At 38.4% G+C, this 23,796-nt stretch overlaps 1 long non-coding RNA gene across 1 annotated transcript; it reads right to left on the reverse strand.

The window, feature by feature from the left end:
• Positions 1–896: 896 nt before the first annotated feature.
• Positions 897–4,960, reverse strand: LOC138950480 (uncharacterized). Its single transcript, XR_011450675.1, has 2 exons — positions 4,822–4,960; positions 897–3,662 (listed from the first exon to the last, which is right to left on the reverse strand). It is a non-coding gene; the product is annotated as an uncharacterized lncRNA (long non-coding RNA).
• Between the last annotated feature and the right edge of the window lie 18,836 nt (positions 4,961–23,796).

Here is a 23,796-nt window from a genome sequence, read left to right on the forward strand (position 1 = left end):
ATAACCTTCGTGGTTGAAAACGACGTTAAACACCAAATAAAGAAAGAAAGATAAGAATGAACGAATTTCTCACTGCATATTCATTACAATAATTAATTTAAATTCAACTGTAGTTGTTTAAAAAACAAACAAACACATTCTATATGATTGTAGATAATACATGTGTATCCTTGTGCCAAATATTATGAATTTCTGATGTATGATGTTGCTGTAAAGCCGTTTTCTAGAAATCCCATATGACGCTGTAAATGCCAGTTTTCATCGCAACAGCAGTCAATATCCATCCACAATGTTTTCATTCATTTTAATAAGTCACTTCAATAACTACCCAGAAAACCAAGTTATTCCTTGACTGTATTCTTCAAGTTTAAGTTTGGTAATTTTACTGCCGCACATTGCCTTAAGTCATAAATAAAGGGTTCCAGTAACATACCATTCTTCTTTATTGATTATGAACTTTGGAAGGTTAGATGTTGGATCTGTTTTTAAACAATATTTCCTTGATGTGTTGTACTAAGATCAACTTGGACATATACTAAAGATCCACTACCTGGCTGCTGTCTGCAGAAAATCGATTAATTCATAGAAAAATATGCCTTACAGGGAAGTAGCAGCTAGCCGGTTGACTGTACATGTGTTTGTGTAGAGGTGTTCTTATTGCATGTTCAAGCCAGGACAGATGGTGACCTGAAACATTTACACATTACATATGTATGCAGGACTGCTACTGTTAAGCTTAGGTGCAAGTGTGATGATATATTTGTTTGACTGATTATGGGCATTAAAATAAAACTGCAAAAAGAATACTTACACTTGAGATCTGATTTTGTGTGTGTCTGTGCGCATGAGGGTGTGTGTGGGCCATTTGACATACTTGCAGAAGAAACAAACAGAGGTAACTGATAAACTGCATTTATTAACACAAAGATGTAAACAAAGTGAGTTCACACATTTCACAAAAGTAAAACAAGGCAGTCTCACATGCATTCACAATATTTAGTACTCACATGAATGGCCAAAGATTATAGGCTGAGAATGCAAGTTTTAATTTGGCACATTTGTACATGTAGCTGCATCTGCTAGACATATATATCCATCTTACAATAAAAAGAAACACCTAGTGGTTAGGACATCGGCCTGAAAATCTAGGTCCTAGGTTCGAATCTCTGCAGAGGCATTTAATTTTTCCCCTTGGTTGAAATAAAAATGCTCAATGCTTAGGACTGGGTGGCCGAGTGGTAACGCACTTGCGCTCGGAATCGAGAGGTTGCGTGTTCGACCCTGGGTCAGGCCGCTATTTTCTCCCCCCTTTCCTAACCTAGGTGGCGGGTTCAAGTGCTAGTCTTTCGGATGAGACGAAAAACCGAGGTCCCTTCGTGTTTGTTTGTTTGTTTATTTGTTGCTTAACGTCCAGCCGACTACGCAGAGCCATATCAGGACGAGGAAGGGGGGGGATGAAGGGGGCCACTTGTCAAGCGATTCCTGTTTACAAATGCACTAACCCATTACTTGTGTCCCAGCAGGCTTTAGTAAAACTAAATTAATACCTACTGGAAGATTACCAGTTTCCAGTATGTTAAAATAGGCTTAACCTATCTACTGCTGGACTTACATCAGAACACTAACAGATTAAACTATACATGAATCGCGAGACAAGCGGCAAGAGAAGAGATTTTTGGAAAAAATACAGGTGAATGAGCAAGAAGGCAGAAAAAAGAAAAGAATTCATGAAAAAAAAGAGAGCATGACAGGAAAGAGGAACCAAAAATCTACCTAACAGCAAACTAGAAAGCTCCTGCGGTTCCAAAAACAGGAGGGGCCTTTAATTTCATAACCGCAGTGCCCCACTGCGGGATCCCTTCATGTACACGTTAAAGATCCCACGATTGACAAAAGGGTCTTTCCTGGCAAAATTGTATAGGCATAGCTAAAAATGTCCACCAAATACCCGTGTGACTTGGAATAAAGGCCGTGAAAGGTGAATGCTCGCCCTGATAGGCTTGAGGTTTGCTGGCCGATGTGAATGCGTGATATATTGTGTAAAAAAATTCCATCTCACACGGCAGAAATTAATATGTAAAGCGCTTAGAGAAAACGTCACGTCAAGCGCTATATAAATCTCCCCATACAATACAATCCAGAGAGAGAGCAACCGTAAAGTTACCAGCGTAAAAGTAAAGCGTTGAATGCAGCTATGAAGGTCATGCCAGCAGTGTGGGTCAAGATTCAGGCCGCCTTCTATGCACAGAATTCTGTGTAGGATTCTCAGCTCTATCTTTACAAACACATAATCCCCAATAGACATACAGTGGAACCCCTCCATTTTAAAACCTTGTTTTTTCAGACTTTCTGTTCATAACCTCTGTGAATTTACCTCCATTTTAACCCTTACACTGGTGCAATTCTGTAACACATGTTACATAGCCACTGGTGAATTATTTGTTTGTTTGTTTGTTTATTTGTTGCTTAACGTCCAGCCGACTACGCAGAGCCATATCAGGACGAGGAAGGGGGGGATGAAGGGGGCCACTTGTCAAGCGATTCCTGTTTACAAATGCACTAACCCATTACTTGTGTCCCAGCAGGCTTTAGTAAAACTAAATTAATACCTACTGGAAGATTACCAGTTTCCAGTATGTTAAAATAGGCTTAACCTATCTACTGCTGGACTTACATCAGAACACTAACAGATTAAACTATACATGAATCGCGAGACAAGCAGCAAGAGAAGAGATTTTTGGAAAAAATACAGGTGAATGAGCAAGAAGGCAGAAAAAAGAAAAGAATTCATGAAGAAAAAGAGAGCATGACAGGAAAGAGGAACCAAAAATCTACCTAACAACTGGTGAATTAACAGAGAGAAAAATAAAGAAAAACGGTCATGTAGATTTTCGCATCCATGGGAGGTAATCGGAACCGACCAAACAGACTGAGCCAGTAGCGCGACCTATGTCGTGACACCCATGTGACAGTATACGTAAAGTAGCGCGACATATGTCACGACAACCAGCCTAAGGGTTAAGACCCCCTCCTTTTCAAGTCCTGATTTGCACCAGAACGACCCCAAAACAGAATCAATGAACATTTTAAACAAGATAAAGTACTGACAAGGATTCAAAGGAAGAAAAAGTCATGGGTTAACACATTTCATGTGCATAATGCAGTTAAAAGATCTAAATTCTACTATAGCACAAAAAAGTCTATACATGATTAACACGCATTGACTGAAACATACACTCACATCTCCCAAAGCTAAGCCTGTGTGTAAAATACTGCTTGCGAACAGCTTAATTTAAAGCACTCAAACAAAATAAAAGATAACACAACTGTATGTAGTAAAAACAAACAAACCGCTGTTTGCTGTCAGTAAATATCTGCATACCAAACACTACCTGTATTTAGCTGAATTGACAACTTACATAAGTTAAAAATGTACCCTTGATCCACACCGCGCCACACATTATTTGTGTAGAATGTTATTGTTAATGTGTTACATGTTCATTTCACCACCAAGGCAACAGAAAACCTCTTTAGATGGGCTATATTAAAGCAGTTCTGGTAGCACCGTCAGCACAGAATGGACTGAATCTGATCATCATCCTCAGCAAAGCCAGGCACCACTCTGCAAGCTGCCTGCACGTCATATCTCGGCACCTCACTTCCTGGAAAATAAAGAAAATGTATTACTGAGCACATCCAGACTTTGCTGTGCGCTGATGGGGATATGTTTTGGGTATTGAGAAGAGGGTGTGTGTTAGGAGTGGGGGTGCGGGAAGGTAGGTAGGAAGGAGGTAATACTTGTTCCTCACAAGATCAGTGGGATGGAGAATGGTGTGGGTGATACTGGCAGTGACAACTATGAACTAAACTGTAAAAATTGTTCTGTAATATTACAGGTGCCATCATTCCTTCATCAGTTCCTGTGAAAGCCATTTATTTCAATTTTCATGGATACATATGATATATACTTTCATCATTAAAATTAAAAAGATAATCTTTCATCATTAAAATTAAAGACTTCCTCACAAGAACCTTTTTAACGACATGATATCTAGTTGTGCTGCTGATGTGAGCAGCTTTTCTGGAGTGTGATGAAAATTTACTATTTTTTTAAATTCAGCATGAGCCCTCATCCCACACACATTCCCTATTTAGCGTTGACACCTTACAGTTTGTTGTGAAATGTGATGTGAATTCATTCTGAAAATTCTAACTCTGCGCAGGGGCAGTCAGGGTGTTGAATGTAGAAGTAGTTATCCAAGTACACAGGTGGTATTACAATTTACATTGTAATTCTTATTCCATGTTAAAAAAAAAACACAAAAACTGGCCAGATCTGTGAATGTGATTGTGAGCCAAGGAAAGGACTGACTGTATTTATAATAATTCCAGTAATGAGTAAATCTTTCATTCTAGCTATTTCATGTTTTACTTTCTTGCATCGCAATAGTTCAATCAATCAATGTTCATACAAACAGTGCACTTTTTGAGTATAGGGTTGCAACAAACTTTAAGATGGGAAGGAGAGAGAAAATAAAGATATTTGTACCATTATGTATACAAAGTACATCATACCAATTTACTATGCACAGTATTACTATGCATCTTCAAATGTATGAATAATTTCATCTACAATTACAAAGTACTTGTAATACAATTTACGAAGAACAAAAGACTGCTGAATTATCTACAACAGTACATGTTTATAGCTTCAGACTACCATCACCAATACCTAATGTTATTTTACCAAAGATTTGACAAGCAAAATAGATCTGTAAGTGGTACTGGTAAAGAAATGTGTAACTTAGTTAATATACTTACTCTTCAGGGGTAGTCTGTAATTTGTAAAGCACCACGCCAAGTCATCCTGATACCTCTCCAGTACATGTATCCATGTTAAAGGTAAACTGTTGGAACTGGAAGACAGGAGCTGTATGAATGATGCATATCATCTCTGGTTTCTCGGGAAGCCTGAAAAAAACCCATATAATTAAGTAATTAAGTAGAAGTGCAGTGCCTGGCACTGCATACCCCAAGCGAAGGAGCCATCATTGAGAGAGAGAGAGAGAGAGAGAGAGAGAGAGAGAGAGAGAGAGAGAGAGAGAGAGAGAGAGAGAGAGAGAGAGGTTCCACACCTAGAAATCTTGTCAGTTGTTGTGGTTGTTGTTGTGGCTGTTGTGTTTGTTGTTGTTGTTGTTTTGATGACAATAATGTCCTTTTTTGTGTGTAATGTTCTTGTTGTTGTTTTGTTGTTATTGTTTCATACTTGTTTACTCTATCTATCTCTCTCTCTCTCTCTCTCTCTCTCTCTCTCTCTCTCTCTCTCTCTCTCTCTCTCTCTCTCTCTCTCTCTCTCTGTTTATGATGATATCTTTCCTCGGAAAATGCAGTGCTTTGGATGGTAAATGCATATATGTTTGGCAGGGAGAGAGAGAGAGAGAGAGAGAGAGAGAGAGAGAGAGAGAGAGAGAGAGAGAGAGAGAGAGAGAGAGAGAGAGAGAGAGAGAGGTTCCACACCTAGAAATCTTGTCAGTTGTTGTGGTTGTTGTTGTGGCTGTTGTGTTTGTTGTTGTTTTGATGACAATACTGTCCTTTTTTGTGTGTAATGTTCTTGTTGTTGTTTTGTTGTTATTGTTTCATACTTGTTTACTCTATCTCTCTCTCTCTCTCTCTCTCTCTCTCTCTCTCTCTCTCTCTCTCTCTCTCTCTCTCTCTCTCTCTCTCTCTCTCTCTCTCTCTCTCTCTCTCTCTGTGTTTATGATGATATCTTTCCTCGGAAAATGCAGTGCTTTGGATGGTAAATGCATATATGTTTGGCAGAGAGACAGATAGAGAGAGAGAGAGAGAAAGAGAGAGAGAGAGAAAGAGAGAGAGAGAGAGGGAGCGATTACAAGCAAATGACGAAGTCTCGTCCAACATCTCGTGCTACGAGATATGATGTACACCTAGATTACCTGATTACAAGTAAATAACGAAGTCTCGTCCAACATCTCGTGCTACCAGATTTCATGTACACCAAGATTACCTGATTACAAGCAAATGACGAAGTCTCGTCCAACATCTCGTGCTACGAGATTTGATGTACACCTAGATTACCTGATTACAAGTAAATAACGAAGTCTCGTCCAACATCTCGATATCTTCAGTAAGGGACAACGGACCTTTTCACAAATGTTCATAAAAATCGGTTGAGAAATGGAAAATAACGGTTTTTAATGGATTTTTGTTGTTGGTGGTTGTGGTGGTGGTGTCGTTGTAGTTGTTGTTGTTGTTAGTGGTGGTGGTGGTGGTGTTGTTTTTGTGTTGTTGTTGGTGGTGGAGGTGTTGTTGTTGTTGTTGTTGTTGTCGTCGTCCATCATATCAACCAACTCACCAGGATTGCAAGTAATTCACGGTGTCTCTTACAACATCTCGTTGTTGGTGGTTGTGGTGGTTGCGGTGGTGGTGTCGTTGTAGTTGTTGTTGTTGTTGTTGTTGTTGTTAGTGGTGGTGGTGGTGGTGTTGTTGTTTTTTGTTGTTGGTGGTGGAGGTGTTGTTGTTGTTGTTGTTGTTGTTGTTGTCGTCGTCCATCATATCAACCAACTCACCAGGATTGCAAGTAATTCACGGTGTCTCTTACAACATCTCGTTGTTGGTGGTTGTGGTGGTTGTGGTGGTGGTGTCGTTGTAGTTGTTGTTGTTGTTGTTGTTGTTAGTGGTGGTGGTGGTGGTGGTGTTTTTTTGTTGTTGGTGGTGGAGGTGTTGTTGTTGTTGTTGTTGTTGTTGTTGTTGTTGTTGTTGTTGTCGTCGTCCATCATATCAACCAACTCACCAGGATTGCAAGTAATTCACGGTGTCTCTTACAACATCTCGTGCTACCAGATTTGATGTACACAAAGACTTTAGCTTGGAAATGGAGAGAAAGGGAGAATGTACGTTCTGGCTCACCGATTCCGACAGACCCTAAATATTAACGCAAAATAGGCTTCTGGACTAAACTTTTACTAAAATGAAACATGCGACAAAATCAGAAAAATACTGCATAAATCCATACCAAAAAAATACAGTAAAGTAAGGTTGTTTTGAACCAATGCCGGGTCTGTCGGAATCAGTAACCCAGAACGTACATTCTCCCTTTCTCTGATACAACGCTAAATTTAGTTTCCATTGAAATATTAATCCAATCTGCCCGTCGTAGCCAAGCCCAAGACTACCGTATTGATCTGGTAAAAACAAACAGCCAGCCTGCCGCAAGCTAGTCTTCTATATTCCTCCAATGGCAAGACAAGATTAAATCATGTGATAGCAACAGTTACGTCACGTCCACCCTAATGTTTTGTTGTGGCTAGCAACGGGGCTGGGATATCTTGTCATATTACTTTGGTGGTTGTGCTGTTCAGACTTGTTGGAAGCGGTGGCAGTTTTCTGTGAGAGAAGTGTTTGAATTTGTGTTTCTGTTGATTAATCTCATGTCTCAAGACAGTATTTCTTCACAAGAATTAGCTCAGGAAATTAGTGAAGCGCAAGCAGCTAACCAAAAACTGTTAGATTCAGAAAGTATGGCTTTTGAGCAAGCTCAGGAAATTCCTCTTCCACCACCAACACCATCAGAATTTTGGACAGAAGAAGAGAAGAAAACTTTGTTAGAGAATCGGAAGTATTTTGAAGAAATGGTGCAAATTGTAGATAAAGCTGTAAAAGAAGGGCCGATAGAATTACCTAAAAAGCCGAAAAGAAAGATTGAGCAGTTGTTCAAAGAAAAAACAGGAGTAAAGAAAAGCAGAAATGATCTCACAACTCCACAGGCATTACACAATTATCTGATTTCTAATCAAGCTGATATAAAAACAACGATTTCCAGAGAAGCTTTTTCTGAGAAATTATTTGAAAACCCATCAAATGAAGACGAAATGGTAGAAAGATTAAACAAAGGAGTGAGAAATTTAGCTAGACAAGATGCACAGACTATGATGATTTACATTCAGTTTGGCAACTTTTTAATTCTGTGTAAAAACTGGCAGGAGAAGGAGAGGAAAGAAGGGAGAATAACAGAAACTTGGGCTGACTGGTTGAAAGCAAAAACAGGCTATTCCGATGTTCATGCACGGAAATTACGAGCCGTTGCAGGTGTTCTTTATGGATATCCTGGATTTTTTGCTGTTGGTCTCCCCTTTCGTTTTATTTACAGCAAGCTAAATAACATTAAGAGCATGCTGCAAGTGCCAGAATTTGCTTCCATCTGGAAACAAGATCCTCATGTACCAGAAACAAGCCAGCTCCAACATTCTCAAGAATTCTAGGATTCTAAAAATAGTACCGTTCACGCGTGAACGGTAGGTCTTGCTGGTAAACCGGCGGCTTGGGTCACTCTGTTTCAACGCTTCGCTTCACTACGCTTCACTACGCTTCACTACGCTTCACTACGCTTCAATATTTAGGCTGCCTTTTCAGGCGGCCACCGAGTGCACTTTATGCAAATGACTTGTTTATTGAATCAAGCTTTGACAAGTGTACTTGGTGGCTGCTTTGAAACTCAACAAAGCCTTCTCCCCTTTCACAAACACTCCCCTTTCACAAGCAACGTCCTTTTCCCCGCTGCAGTCAAAACAAAGCTGTCATAGCGGGTTTTCCCGATTGACAAAAATTCTTATTACACACTCAGACTATTTGAAGCCGCGTTTGTCCTCCAGTGGCCAATTGCATAAGAATATTCTGGTGATGAATAAACGCGCTTTGTGTCATTAGCATCTAAAGATTTCTTGTTTACAATAGTTGTGTTGATCTGATGAAGCGCGGAACTGATCTTAGGGTTGTCATGGTGAAACACTCGCTTCTGAAACAGTGCTTCCTTGTAGTTATCATGCGATATGCTCGACTTTACAACCTGTTTGCTTACACCCTTTGCTTTTTTAACCACCCCTTTCTCACTTGCAACACTGTACATCTTTGCACGCAATCCAACATACTCCTTAATTATCTTCCCATTCATTTCATCTTTCATCTTTCCAATAACCTTCTTGTTAACATTTGAGTGCAATGGTGATTCTTTAGGGTAGTCGCAAGTGTCATAAAAAGAATCTTTTCCTTTTACTGCAGGACTTTCAGCTTCTAGATCTTTGTAAATGTCACCCGCTGGAATGTCAAGTAAGAATGAATCTGTGTCTGTGTAAAGTACTCTCGATTTGGGATATCTTGGTTTCAAATAATCATACAAAAACTCAAGCATCAACAGTTTTGACAACTCTAGCACAGTAAAGCCTATGAATACTGGTTTGTCAAGCTTGACTACAAGTTTTTTCATTAAGATACCATACAGCTGTTCATGAAAGTATTTAAAGTCTTGATACTGTGGTTTGGATGTCAGCTTGATGGCCTCATTTTCTCTTGTAACAAGTCTAACATCCTTTCTCTTGTGTGGGTTTTCCATTGTCTTACCAAAGCAACTGTTGTTCATCAGTTTAAAAAAGTCTTTCTCTGATGCATCAGCGGCTTTGGTTCTCAGTTCTGTGTTTTTCATGATGTAAGGTTTCATAAACTGTTCTTGATCAAATAAAATTATACGATGAACAGCCTTCAAAATTAATCCATGTCTAATGTAAAACTGTAACAGTCTGTAGTGACACACATACTTCTTTTTGTGAAACAGATTGGGCACCAGCTTTGGAGGTTCTCTTGGGTTTACTTTTAACCTCTCAGCCGCTAAAGGATAATCATTATGTAGATCATGAAGTGATAGTGGATAGTCTAAGTCAACTTCTAGTATCCATCCCTTTCGACTGTCTGGGCCTGCTTTTAATATTGTCAGCACAACACATTGTGAAAATGGTCCTGAATAGATCTTAAAGTTCCGAAGCGGAAGCGTCTGACACATTGCCCAACCATACAAATTGTTTGCATCTAGATACATGATGTAATTAGAAGGTTTCATAGGATCAAAGTCGTCCAAGTATTTGTTGTTGGCTTTGCAGTAATTGTGTGAAGCCATACTGATTCCTCCACGTAGTCCATTTTCAATCATCTGAAGTGTAGGTAGATCTGATAGCAAGTCAATCTTTACTCCTGTAAATCTAAGAAATGCATCCCAGCTCATGCCTGGTGCAGATATGTAATGTGAAGGATCTAGATTGTAGTGCTTCATACATGTTCTTCTGTAATTCTCAAATATATCTGCAAGTAAACAAACATCAGCCAACAAATATTGATCATGATAATCACCCATTGTATTACATCCTAATTTATTCCATGCAGTCTTAGCGTGTTCATAGTCTTCGTCACTTATACCTTTACCCTTCAGCCGTGAGAAGTAAGCATCCTTTGGTGGTAACTCATCTTCATCAAACCTCTCCCACGAATCCATGTATTCATATGGATAGACTCCCTTTCTAACTAAGTCACTGTCAAAGTACTTACATGTGATTGGGAAAGCAGTTAGTGATGAAGATAAAGACTCAAGTGTTCCCATCAGATGTTGAGCAGAATCGTAGAAGTGTAAACTATTCAGAGTAAAGGCCATGTACTTTTCTGAAGACTGCGCAATGCATCTTGCTTTGTATTCATCAGTTACTGCCTGCATGATCAGATGTGAATCATAACCGCGCAAGTTATGGAAGAAGATTGGAAGCTTCCAAGTCTTAGGATCAAACTTTAATTGTAGATTACATTTGCTGTGTGCTGCTCCTCGGAACTGCCCACTTACATGATCATGATCTCTTACTATTGGATTGTCTGTGTTTGGTGTTAGACTTTGTTCGCATATCCAACACTGTGTGGTAGAGTTAAACTGTTCTTGGTCTTCAGGTTTCATAACAATGTCTGAAAGATTCAGTTGTTTGGAGCAGTCATTTCGCACTTGGTTCATTTGCTGTAAGAAGTTCTTTGCTGCATTAGGTCCTCTGTACAATTGCGGTTTAGAATGTTTACCATCTGAACTAACAACAATAAATGCATATGAACAGACTTGATGATTACTTAGAGTTACTGTTTTAGGTAGGTCTTTTGGTAAAGGTCCTTCATATGGCACAATGATAGATTCAAAGTCAGCATAAACAACATAAGGACTTTTCTGTAGTTTGCATACATTCTTAAAATACACTTTGCTGTCTGGCGGTGGTGTTGTTAACTTCACGACCGCATCATCAACGCTCTTACAATGTTGCTTGTGTATAAGTGCTGCATGAATTGATGGAATACGCAAGAGACATCGCCTACAAAAGTCTTGTTTACTATTGTGATTGCTTGTGCTCGCCATCAGTCTACTCATTGTACGAATCAAAATGTAATGATATTTTACACCATCAGTCATTAGTAACATGTCAACATGGTTAGTATCACAATCACCAATCGTTGGTGAGTTCTTTGATATTCTGACTGGTTTCAGTTCATCTTCCTCATCCCACGTGTAAACATTTACGGTGATGGGTTTGTTTTGCTGTTCAAATTTGTCAATGCTTGTAATGCTGACAGGAAATTCAATACCAGTAAAGTTTAGTTTATTTCTGTATGCATGATAGTTAGACACTCTTTCTGCATTTTTCTTTACACTGTACAGTCTTGCCAGAACACACCACATAAAACATTTGTCATCATCATTCTTTATGTTCAGCACAGCACGTTTTTTGACAAGAGCAGGAGGTAAAGGTATGTAACTTCTACCTCTGATGGGGGCAAATTTACTTAGCTTCAATTCTATTTTTAGAATTTCACCTTCTGACCATCCGGATCCTTTCATCTTTGCATCCTCTGCAGCTTGCTCAAACCGTTTCATCATTTCATCTGCCCAGTTTCCATTCAATTCTGCCATAGAATTAAGTGCTAGTTGTCTGGTTGAAACATGAACTTCTAGCACCTCATCACTGACTGTTTTGTATTTTATTAAACTGACTATCTGCACTTTTACTGGAGGTTCAATCAACAAATTGTTTGGAATTTGTTCAATGGCGTCTTGCACACTGGACTGCACATTTTGAGGATCCGTTACTTGTAATTCAACGGTGTCAAATACTGTCGATAAAGATTCTAATACAGAGTCTTCCATCGCTGTGAGTTTGATTTTATAACTCAAAATAAAAATATAAATTAAAAAAATGAAGTTGCTTCCATTTTTGTTAACACTATAAAATCTGAAATAAAAAATCATTTAACATTTGTACCACGTGGAACTAATTGTAATTCCTCTTTTACAAAGGCTCTTTGCGGTGCTGGTTCTCTCAAGTAATATATAGGTGGATTTGTCTCTACTACTCTCTTGATTTCATGAATGTCAATACTCCAGATTGGATCCGTTGCACGCTTCCTGCTGTCACCCTCAGCTTCACCGGGTGCATATAAATATCTGACTTTCTGATTGAAAGGTAGTAATGCCACTGGTGTTGTTGACTTTGGAGCAACAGGTATTGTTTTCTGTTTGATTGCATCAACTGGTCTTAACCCTGTAGCTTTAAATACCTCCAGATTCATTGCTCTAAGTACTGATGGTAATCTTTTGACCCATTCAGTGTTACGCAATTTACTTTCTGTGTCCAAAAATTCCTGATGGTACTGATATGAAAACAGTTTTTCTGCCAACTGTTTGTTAAAGCTCTCAACAATAGCCTGTGACCTGTGGTTTCCTGGAATACCTCTCTTCACTGTAACATGATGTTTTAACAGAAGCTGGTTGACAGCTCCTTTAAACTCCTTACCATCATCGCACTGAATCATTCTGGGATACTTTAGTGGTCCACGTCTGTAAATTTCTTGCAGGGCAACAGCTGTAGCTATAGCACTTTTCTCTGTCAACGGTTCAGCATCTTTGTATCTTGTTGCAACATCAACTACAGTCAGTGCATACTTATATTTCTTCCTTCTGACTGTGTCGTGCGGTAAATACAGCAGGTCTATTTGATGAGTGTCATTCGGTTTAATGTTAACAAAGTGTGGTCGTGTAATTTTTCTTGGTGCAGGTAAATAGATCTGCCAAACTGCCTGCTTTGACAACCATTTCTTTGCTGTATCTTGAGAAACACCTGCTGCGTCACTGAGCTTGTCAATAGCAGTTCTTCCTTTCCAGTATCCTTTTGGGGAATAATATATTTTAGATAACAAAGCATCACTCATGGTTTTTTAAATGACAGAATATTAAGATTTGACAGCACGCGCAATAAAGTAAACAACAGCCATACCAATAACAATGAAAACAATCTCGCCCACCTTCTGCTCTTCTGAAGGCTGATAAAAGTCACCCAGTTTTGGAGGAGCACTTGTCTTCATTTTCTTTCCAGTTACAAGATAGTATTCTTGAATGGCTGCATCAACATTGGCAAAGGTTTTGTTTGCATGTCCTTGCTGCCTGAGTTTATCATTCATAAAGTCTAACTGCGCAATTCGTTTCTTCTCGTATTCATCCTGTGCTTTCGCCAATTGTTCCATGGCTTTGTTGTGCCTTTCCCTCTCTTCACCATTTTGCAGTTTAGAAAACAAATAGTTGCTGCCAGAAAATGCAAGCGCATTTACAATCGCACCTCCCACCATCATAACCAAGCTAGCCATTTTATTGTCTTACATGTTTATATTTTCTGGAATAATTCCTTGCTTCACCAACAAGTCTTTTGTTGCAAAGGAAGCTGTCACAACACCAATTAGTTTAGCACCGTCTTCGAAGTCTAACTTTCCCAAGTCGGCTGGTTTCATTCTGAGGAGACTTTTACCCAGCATTGTGTAACCTACACTCAAGCCGCCAATCACTGCAGCGTGATAAACTAGATTAACTATTGTCTTTTCAGAACTCATTTTTATGTTATCAAAATTAAAATATTAAAATTATTCCATATGAAATGAATCCACTGCAGGTACTACTGTGGGCTTTTTTATTGTTTGTACTGCTTTGTTTGTTGGTTTTGGTGTTTCTGATTTTGGTGTTTCTGATTTTGGTGTTTCTGACACTTTATATTTGCCTTGCCAAAGTTTGTAAAGCAAGTATCCACCTCCTCCAACAACAGCTGCTACAGCTACTTTTCTGTATGATAGAAATGAAGATTTTAATTCTTGATCAGTTTGTGTGACCTTAGTCACTTCAGGAATGTTTGGTGTCTGCTCAACCTCAGACATAATGTTCTGCTTTGCCTTTTGATTTAACTTTTTTTGTCTGTTCCATTCGGCTAGTTTTTTTTCCTGCTTCTACTCTACCAGGTTTCTTTGTCACTGTGTTCACTTCTGGTATTTTCGTCTGCTCCACTGTCTGCTTCAACTGATCTGTCATCTTTTTTATTCTGAAAATTAATGTGTTTGAAAGTAATTAATCCAGCAACAAATGGTACTAATAAAGCACCAAATCGATAATACAGGCCACAGGCAAGAGATTCGAGGGACTTGGAAACAACAGGGTCATGAGTTAGATCATGTGTTAAGTCTTCCTCCGAGTCGAGAGGTGTAAAATGTCCAAAAATCTTTGTGTACAAACCTATAACAGTCTGTCCAATACTTCTAACCATCTTAGAACCAAGCACTGATTCATACCGTCCATGATACTTTTCTATATCTTCTGAGGAAAGATGTTGTACTTCTTCCACAGTTAACTGCTGCCCAAGGTAGTGTTTTGTTTTTCCACAAACAGCAAGTGAATACAATCTTTCTTTTTTATCAGGTATAGTCCTACTGTCACAGATTTCAATATCTGTAGCAGTCTGCATCAGCAATTCATCACAGTTCATTTTATTTTGATGCAGAATAAAATTAAAATCTAGTAATTAAACTTGAGTAAGAACTTAGGTAGGAACTTAACAAGAACTTAGGTAGGAACTTGAGTAAGAACTTAGGTAGGAACTTAACAAGAACTTGAGTAAGAACTTGACAAGAACTTAGTAAGAACTTGACAAGAACTTGTGTAAGAACTTGAGTAAGAACTTGACAAGAACTTGAGTAAGAACTTGACAAGAACTTAGCAAGGATTTCTACAAACATACATACTGAACTGGTTGATCAGTTTTTAAAACCAGTTTCGAGTGCTTAGAAGATTTCAGATTATTCTTTATTCTTTCTCTCTCCTGTTTGTTTTCAATGACATCATTTTCTCGAAGACACTCTTCAAAACTGTCACGGTCCTTTGAATAGAACAATGTTATTGTTTTGAGTTGCTCTCTAAAGTCTTTCAGAACTGCATTGTATTTTTGTGTTAATATCCAAACTGATATTAATGCATGTCGTCCACTGAATGCAAGCTTTGCTAGTGCACTTTTCTTTCTAACAATGTCACGTTCTGCTGCACAGTCATCAATAATAAACAATGTTGGCGTGTTCTGAAAAAGATCGAAATAATGCTCCAAGCAAACATTTAGACGATCAGAAGGATTTACAATAAATATATTTTGATCAGACCATATGAATTTTCTCTCCTTGTATGTTCTGTTATGCTTTATGGTTGGACAGAATATGACTATGTGTTCAAAGTGATTTATGTAAACAGTCTGTAATAAATCCAAAACATATCTTGTTTTGCCGCAACCTGTTGCCCCACAAATCAAAGAACAGTGTGGATCTTTTGGAAGAAAATCTAGATACTTCATTTTAACACGTTCAATAAACAATATCCTGTAATCTGCTTTCAGAGATGTTTAACTGCGCATCTGACACAACAAACACGTAGATCTTAACTGATTTACTACTACTCCCTACTTCCTTTTCAATTTGTATTGTGATTCCTTCTGATCCGTTTTCAATTCGCCTTCCACTTCCATGCAGTTTGTTGTCGTCAGTTGTTCTGAGATCCAGCCATAACGCATATTTATTTGTCAAGAAATCTTCTACGCCAACACCGTGTAAATGTAGATCTTTAGCCACAAGATCAGATGTTGGGTCTTTCAATCTTCCTCCAGTAAAGTACTTTCTTGCTTCATCATAGTGTTGGTATGGCAGCATGCCAGATGCAAATATTTGGTTTGGCTGCCCTTCAATTGTGCAATATACTCTATTGATTAGTGGATTGTAAAACTTTTCTATTTGCCTTTCATATGAATCTTTTGGTTCCTCAAACAACATAAGTATTCCCTTCATTGACCTAGCTGGTGTATTCAAGTTAATGTTCCAGATTGGATCAGCCTGGCTTTTTGAAAGTGTACTGTGATTCAACACTCTTTCATAATAGATAGGCAGCTTAGAACTGTACTGATTTTCTATAAGTCTAGCCAGTTCAGGATGGTTTACAACATCAAACTCTAAAGAAATTCCAGACACCTTATACTTTGCTTCCGGGTCTTGTGAAAGCATAACACGATCATAACTATTGAAAGTCAGGTCGTATGACAGCCTGTCACGCAATGCTCCTTGATAGAAGGGAGGATGTGAATTTATGAGTTCAAAGTCAAGTGGAATACAAAATTTGTTTCCAAAAGCAACATTGACAGCGTTATCTTTTTTGTTGTCAGCTTTATCTCCTGCTCCTATTCTAACTTTTATCCCATTGTCTGACTGAATCCCTTGAAACACTCTGTTTTTCTTTTCATTGTCAGTCAACCAATTATCTGCATAAACTAAAAATACATCTGCATTATTCAATGACATCACTTCCCGCCCTTCCAGTTTGACAGTAATCTTCCTCACAATTGCTCTTCCTACATTATAAGCCAAAGTCCTATTTTCATCTGAGCCAGATTCTAATTCTAATTTGAATGATAGTCTTACAGTGCCTGGTACAATAACATCGTTCTTACCCAGATTAGGAAACCTAACAGTAAGTATTTCATTCTGATCAATAGTAGAAGGATTATTTGTAACTATAACTGTTTGCCTTATTCCTTTTACCCCGAGAGGTTCTTTCAGCCTTCTGTAAGGATCAAGAACAGAACCGAACGATTGTGCCATCTTTTTTTATTTTCAAAATAAAAAATAAGTTACAAATGGCAGAAGGTGGATTTGAAGATTTATTTGAGCCAGCGGACGACATGAGCGAAGCAATCCCTTTGGTTCCCTACCATCATTCACTGCATTATGAGGTGGCACGACATGAACTTCTGGAAGGTAAAGTTAGAGATTTCTACAAAAGTTTAGGAGAAGAACCTGATGTTTTAGATCCAAACCAGTTCAAAATGGAAGCAAATCATTTATATACAACTAGCGATAAAGGAGAAAAAGTCCAACTTACATATAAATCTAATCCTGCTAAGTTTCTATCAAAAGTTTCACTAAAACAAAAACTTACTGCTAATCGACTTAGGCAATTAGATATTGTGCCTAGCACACGGTCATCAGCTTCCCATGTTGTTTCCTTACTTCAACAAGCAGAACTAGGACTACCAACTGCTACTCAAATAGAATCTGTTCCATTGCAAGATCTTAATAAACTTGCAGATGAGGCTGATCAACTTATACAAGAGATAGAGACTTCTTTTTCTGAGGAAACTTCACTGAAGACTCCACATGAACTATTACCTATGAGAGAAATAGAAGCCCTTAATCAATCACTACAAACCATCAGAGGTGAAATAGCAAATAATCTGTCAAAACTAGGTCAGCTGGATGAAGATATAAACAAAGAGAAACAAAAACTTGCTGATGCTGATGATTTGAACCTAGAACAAGAAGTAAAAAACAGAATTTCTAAGCGTTTAAAAGATTTGCAGGAGGAGAAAGCCATAAGGTTAGAAGTTCTAAGTAACAATAGAGAACAACTGAGAACACAGGTCAGCAGAATAAAAAATACAATTCAAAGAATCCTTTACGAAGACACAACTCTTGCTGAAAGAATTAGAACGCTTTTCAGAGAGCAGGGAATCACAATAGCTAGTATACTAACTGCGTTAGGATTTGCAATAAGCACATTAGTGTTAACATTCACAGGTGGCACTGTCACACCTCCACCTCCACCTTCACCTTCATCTCCATCTGATCCGGGATGGGTAAAGAAACAACTCAAACACATTGCAGAACTATTAAAGAAACTAGCAGCAAAAGCTTTGGGTGCACTTCCAGGAATCATTGGTTCAATTGTTAGCTGGCTGTTATCTTTTGCAGGTAAAGTTGTTGGTTTCATGGCTGAACATCTCTGGACTCTAATAGTTTTAATTGCAGGTGTTCTGCTAACGAGAATAAAGCAAAAGTAAGCCTACACCCACTCCACCAATTACTAGAGCAGTCTTCTGCGATTCATGATCATCACTAATACTAACAGCTTGATCATCACTAGTGACAGAATGATCTTCACCTGCAGCGTGATCTTCACTTGTCACGCTTTGTTTCTGTTCATTGTGATATGGCTGTAACATCGTTCTGATTTCTGAATTCAGTTCTTCACCCTTTCCAAGCGGCTGGGTGTCACTAGCAATAATGATTTCATTGTTATAATTTGTTATTGTTCCAATCTGCAGCTGGAGATCAGAAGGTAACATGTAAAGGCCGTTACCAACAGCAAAGTCAACTTTTGATCTTGCATAACGGAGAGAGTCTTGATACCTTTTGATGCTGGGAGGCAGATCAACTGCAGAGTTTATGACATCTTCTAAATTTGATAACAACTGTTTCTGTGCACCAAACCCTGTGCTTGTTCTCATTATGTTTGATCGTGTCTGTGCCTGCGAGCCTAGCAAGCACCACGCATATGTTCGGATAGATTCATTGATCCTTTCAACACCTGATCCAGTGAAACCTTTGCCGGTGTCTAATATAAAAGTAGTCCATGCATTGTGGTGCTGTTGTTCTATTGATCCTAACTGTACCTGCACATTTGAAGAAAAAGATGTATGACCTGGCCAGTAATCAAAATTATACCTCCTGTGGACACCCCATAAATATAGTGTTCCCATGCCATGGTTTTTGTCTTGCTTTTGCCTAAAATCGGTCTTAAAATCTATATTGAATTCATTGCAGAGACGCTCATACACTTTCATGTTTATCCTATTGTTGAATGGGTTCCAGCTCTTTTCATGCGGCATTGGTGCCTGAAGTTCAGACAAGATTCTCCTGCACTGATAGTAAACGTGAAATGTGTACACACACTTTGTCAGTAAGTTTGAATTATTCATGTGGTCTGCATAGGACACTCCACATCCTGTGGTTGCACAGAATATTGCAAAGTTTAACTGATTCTGATAGAACTGAATTGGGTGAGAGTTCCACATCTTTGGAACACTATCATTTTTGATTGGGGGATTTAGGTAAGAATGGAATGGGTCAGGCACTTTAACGCGAATGGATTCTGTTTCTGTTACAGCAAAGTCCAACTCATGGAAAGAAATAGTCTTTGGATTGTAATATGGTCCAGTTTTGTATTTAACGTCTTTGTTGAATTTATACTGAATCATTTTTGTTGTTGAATAAAAAATGTTTATCACACTAACAAATGTGAAGACTGGTGTGCCAGTTAAACTTGCAAACCCTATCAACAATCAAAATGGAGGAATGAAAGTTGCACTGCATGAAATTATGTACAAGGTTACTTGGTATAATATCAGTAAAAAAAAGGCTAACAACTGGGTTAGAATTAATGGTAAAACACATTCTGTAGAAGATGGTTACTATGACTTCTGCACTTTAGAGAAAGAATTGTTTGCTCCAGTAGGTATTACAGCGAGTTTAAATCATGCAAGTCTCATTGCTACTCTTACTATGCCCAAAACTAGAGAAGTAAACGTTGAGTTTCCAACCAAACTCCTTGATATGCTTGGAATTACAAAAATATACAAGGGAACACGTCCCATTGACATGGATGTTAACAGTGTACTGTTTGTTCACATGAGAGAGCTTAACACATCCTATAATCTGTTTAATGATCAGCGTTCTGATCTGCTTAGGATTCTTCCACCGAGTGATGCCTCTTTTTGTAAAATGCACGTGCCAACATTTAAGACACTTCAGTTCAAGGACTTGGAGGAAGGGTGTCATGAATTCCTACACATTGATCTGAAAAATCAAAGTGGACAACCAGTTGATTGTTTGTTTAACATTACATTGGAAATAGTTCCATAAAATATTGAGTATTAAAATGTCGAGTGGACCTACAATAGCTTATCCTGTTGCATGTTCAACTATAGAGTTGAAAGATTTAGCAGACGCTATCGACTTTGAGAGCAATGCTGAAGTTGGTGCAGTGTATGCATTCGAGTTTACAGACACTGGTCATTACAAGAGAAAGGAAATCGACGATGAAAAGAAACCAAGATTTCTCAAACTAGGTCAAATCCGTGATGTTAATGTACCTGATCCAATTGTCGATGACATATACTACATGTGGAAACATCAGAATAAAAAATGGGTACTTAGTCCTGTTATGAAAAAGATTGACTGGGAAATGAAGTTTGAATTTGTGAGTCCATACACTCTTGTTGGAAAAGACGACACATTCCGTAAGTCAATCAATGCTAAACCACTAATTGTTAGCCTTGCTCCTGCGATTAACAGCAGGGGAGAAGTTGCAGTTAAACCTTTCCATAAGAACAACTATCTCATTCACAGAAAACAAAGTGTTGAAAAGGACGCTGACACCATTGTCGATTTTATACCCAAGCTTCCAATAGGGCAGAATGCAACTATGATATTTGATATAGTTGTCAGGAAAAGGGAAGAAACCACAAACACTGTTCTAATGAGAGGAATAAATCTCAACTGGAGACCATTAAATGTTGAAGAAGTCAGAGTATTTATTGCTGTTCAAAAGGATTCTAACACAATAAAAAAACAGACGTCAAACCAAAATGTTGTTGTTAACGCAGATATAAATAATTTAACAGAAATAAGAAGTATTAATCTTACTTATCTTGATTTGATTGCTTTCTACTATACAGATAAGGTGTTAAGCAATGAACAGCTTCAAAGCTTAGCAGAAACACTGGCCAGTGAGAATTAAGATAAATATTTTATATTTTGCATTAAAAAGATGACTAGCAGTGTGAAGCTTTATCCTAATATTGATGAAAGTGCAGCAGAAAGTCAACAATTCAGACTGGCACACATTAGTAATATACAAAAACAACTAGAAGATGAATTAGAAAAATATTCTCGCGCTAGACGTAAGTACTCAACAACTTACAACAACCTTTCTAATGCCAGCACTGGTTCTACTATCCTTGCATCAGCTGCGGGTGTAACGGGAACAATTCTGTTAGCTACCGGAGTAGGGACTCCAGTTTCTCTAATCCTAGGTGGTGTCGCAGCAGCAGTTGGTGGTTTATCATTTATAGCATCAGCTATAATGAAAAAAATTGTGAAAAAGCTTGAAAAACACGAATCCATTTCCACTCTTGCATCATCAAAATTGTCTAGCCTAAAACTGTCTATCAGTAAAGCACTTGAAGATTCAAAAGTTTCTGACGAAGAATTCAAACAGATACAAACAGACTTTGATGACTACAAAAGTAAGAAAGCAAGTATTCAAACAAAAACACGAGCTGAATATAACAAGCCACTCGATATAGAAGATCTGAAAAAGCAGTTTTTAAAAAAGGGGATTCAAATAGGACGGGAAGAAAAAGTAAAAATAGAATCACTTGTAAAGAGTTAACTATTCGTTTAGACAGTCACATTGCATGTATCAGATATAATTCTAACAGTGAAAGAACATATGAAGTAAAGTTTGTAAATGAGAGAGCGTATTGAGCTTAAGAATGTTGTATAAGAGAAAGGGAGAATGTACGTTCTGGGTTACTGATTCCGACAGACCCGGCATTGGTTCAAAACAACCTTACTTTACTGTATTTTTTTTTGGTATGGATTTATGCAGTATTTTTCTGATTTTGTCGCATGTTTCATTTTAGTAAAAGTTTAGTCCAGAAGCCTATTTTGCGTTAATATTTAGGGTCTGTCGGAATCGGTGAGCCAGAACGTACATTCTCCCTTTCTCTAATGGAATCCTCAAGTTTGACGTCATGTGTTGAATGATGTCATGAGTTTGACGTCATGAGTTGTGATTGTCTTCTTGACCTGGGTTTGACCTCCTTCTTTGTTATGACTTAGAAATTGGAAGCGCTTGTAACTGCCGTTGTCGATGTCGGATCAAAACGATTTATGTCTTAAAACCTTCCTGGGATCAATAACATTGCCTGTGCCAATTTTTGTTGTAGTCGAGTCAAAACTGTGAAAGTTTTAGGGGTTCTAACACACACACATCATTTGGTTGAAATCAACTCTAGTGTGGGACCAACCTAGCTTCGCTCGCTTCGCTCGCTTCGCTTGGATTAACATAACAATATTACATGTCTTAAAAATGAAATAAGTATTATTTCAACTTCACTATCACAGTATCAGAGCCAAATCACTCACTAATTCAGTAATTGTTTTGTTTATTCTTTTACAACCATAGTTCATACACTGATACAGCAGCATTTCATTCTATGCATGCAGATTAAAGATCAAGCATTTTCTAAACTTGAGTAAACAACAGAACACAACAGTTCATACACTGATACAGCAGCATTTCATTTTATGCATGCAGATTAAAGATCAAGCAATGAAGCATTTTCTAAACTTGAGTAAACAACAGAACACAACAAACACACACTCATTGACTCACAGTCACACCCAGTTACTCACTAACACTAACACACACACACATGTACACAACAGAAAAATCTTGCTCAGTCCTACAAAGGCCACGTTTGCAATGGTCATGTCTTGGATTTTAAAAACAATAACTTACCCGCTGGTTGATCCAAACCGATGACTGTCCTGTAAGTCAAGTGTAGAGTGTAGTGTAGACAGTGCGATTCATCGCCAACCTTCCCATTCAAGGCAGACCGTGTCCAAAATCAGCTGTACCATTCACATCCCGATTGAATTCCTTCAGAAAGGCAGTCGGTGTTTCAACTTCTTTGTCGATATATTTCTCTGGTGGACGTGTTGAACTGCCAAATATTTGATGTCTGTTACGACATCAAGGCCGTAAAATCAGGCCAGTGAGACACCCTGACCATCACACATCCAACATCGTCTCACAGTTTTCAAGAAACAATTCTAGACCCTATTCAGTGCCCCAAGGCCACACTGATCAGTTTAGGAACTCCTTTTTTGTGAAGACGGCACAAGACTGGAATCTACTTGAGGACAATATTGTAACCTCCAAAAGCATTGGCATATTTAAAGCCAAGCTAGCAGCCGTACACCACCATTAGGCTGCCGCACTCTCCCCCGCTGCATTTACGCCAGTCTTCTGGTATCCAGCAGCGTAATCCATCAAGATCCATCAAGAACGCCGCCATGTTTTTTCGTCATCAATACCATTCATCTACTCCACTAAGGAAGAGCGTTTTATTGTGTCTTAAAACCGACTACTCGCGAAAGTCATCAGTGTAAAATTATGGCCCACAAAATAAAGCTTCACATTTTGTTTAAGGGCTTTTTTTATTTGCCTTTATTTTTAAGGGGCACATTTTGTGTCCCATATTTTAATAAGTCCTTCTGTTTGTGGGCCACAAACTGTATTTGTGCCCCACATTTTGTGCCCCATATTTTGTGGGGCACATTTTGCGTTTGTGGCCCACAAAAATAAGCCCAAAACGAGTGGGATTAATGACATCGAATGCCAAGGATACAAGTGATTGTACAAAAGCCATGGGTTTCTATAAACTTCTGTTCAAGCAAATTGCCGTATCAGGCAATGGTTTTGGTGATCATGTGCAAATCAAGGGTCAGATTCGCTAACAGAGCAAGAAAAACAAGAAAATGTAAAAAAAATAAAAATTTAAATCAGGCAATTTTGCCACGTTCGGCCCGCGTGTGTTATCATTAGGATTACTAGCACCTTATCGTACACATAGCCCAACCATTTCGCTGCCTTATTCTTTCAATATAGCATGACTTCCCTTCTTTGTCTCTGTTAATCTAGGGAGAAAATAACCAGCGATATTCGTCCGAACCTGA

Source organism: Littorina saxatilis, linkage group LG16, assembly GCF_037325665.1.
Source record: "Littorina saxatilis isolate snail1 linkage group LG16, US_GU_Lsax_2.0, whole genome shotgun sequence".
In the NCBI taxonomy this organism is placed as follows: Eukaryota; Metazoa; Mollusca; class Gastropoda; order Littorinimorpha; family Littorinidae; genus Littorina; species Littorina saxatilis.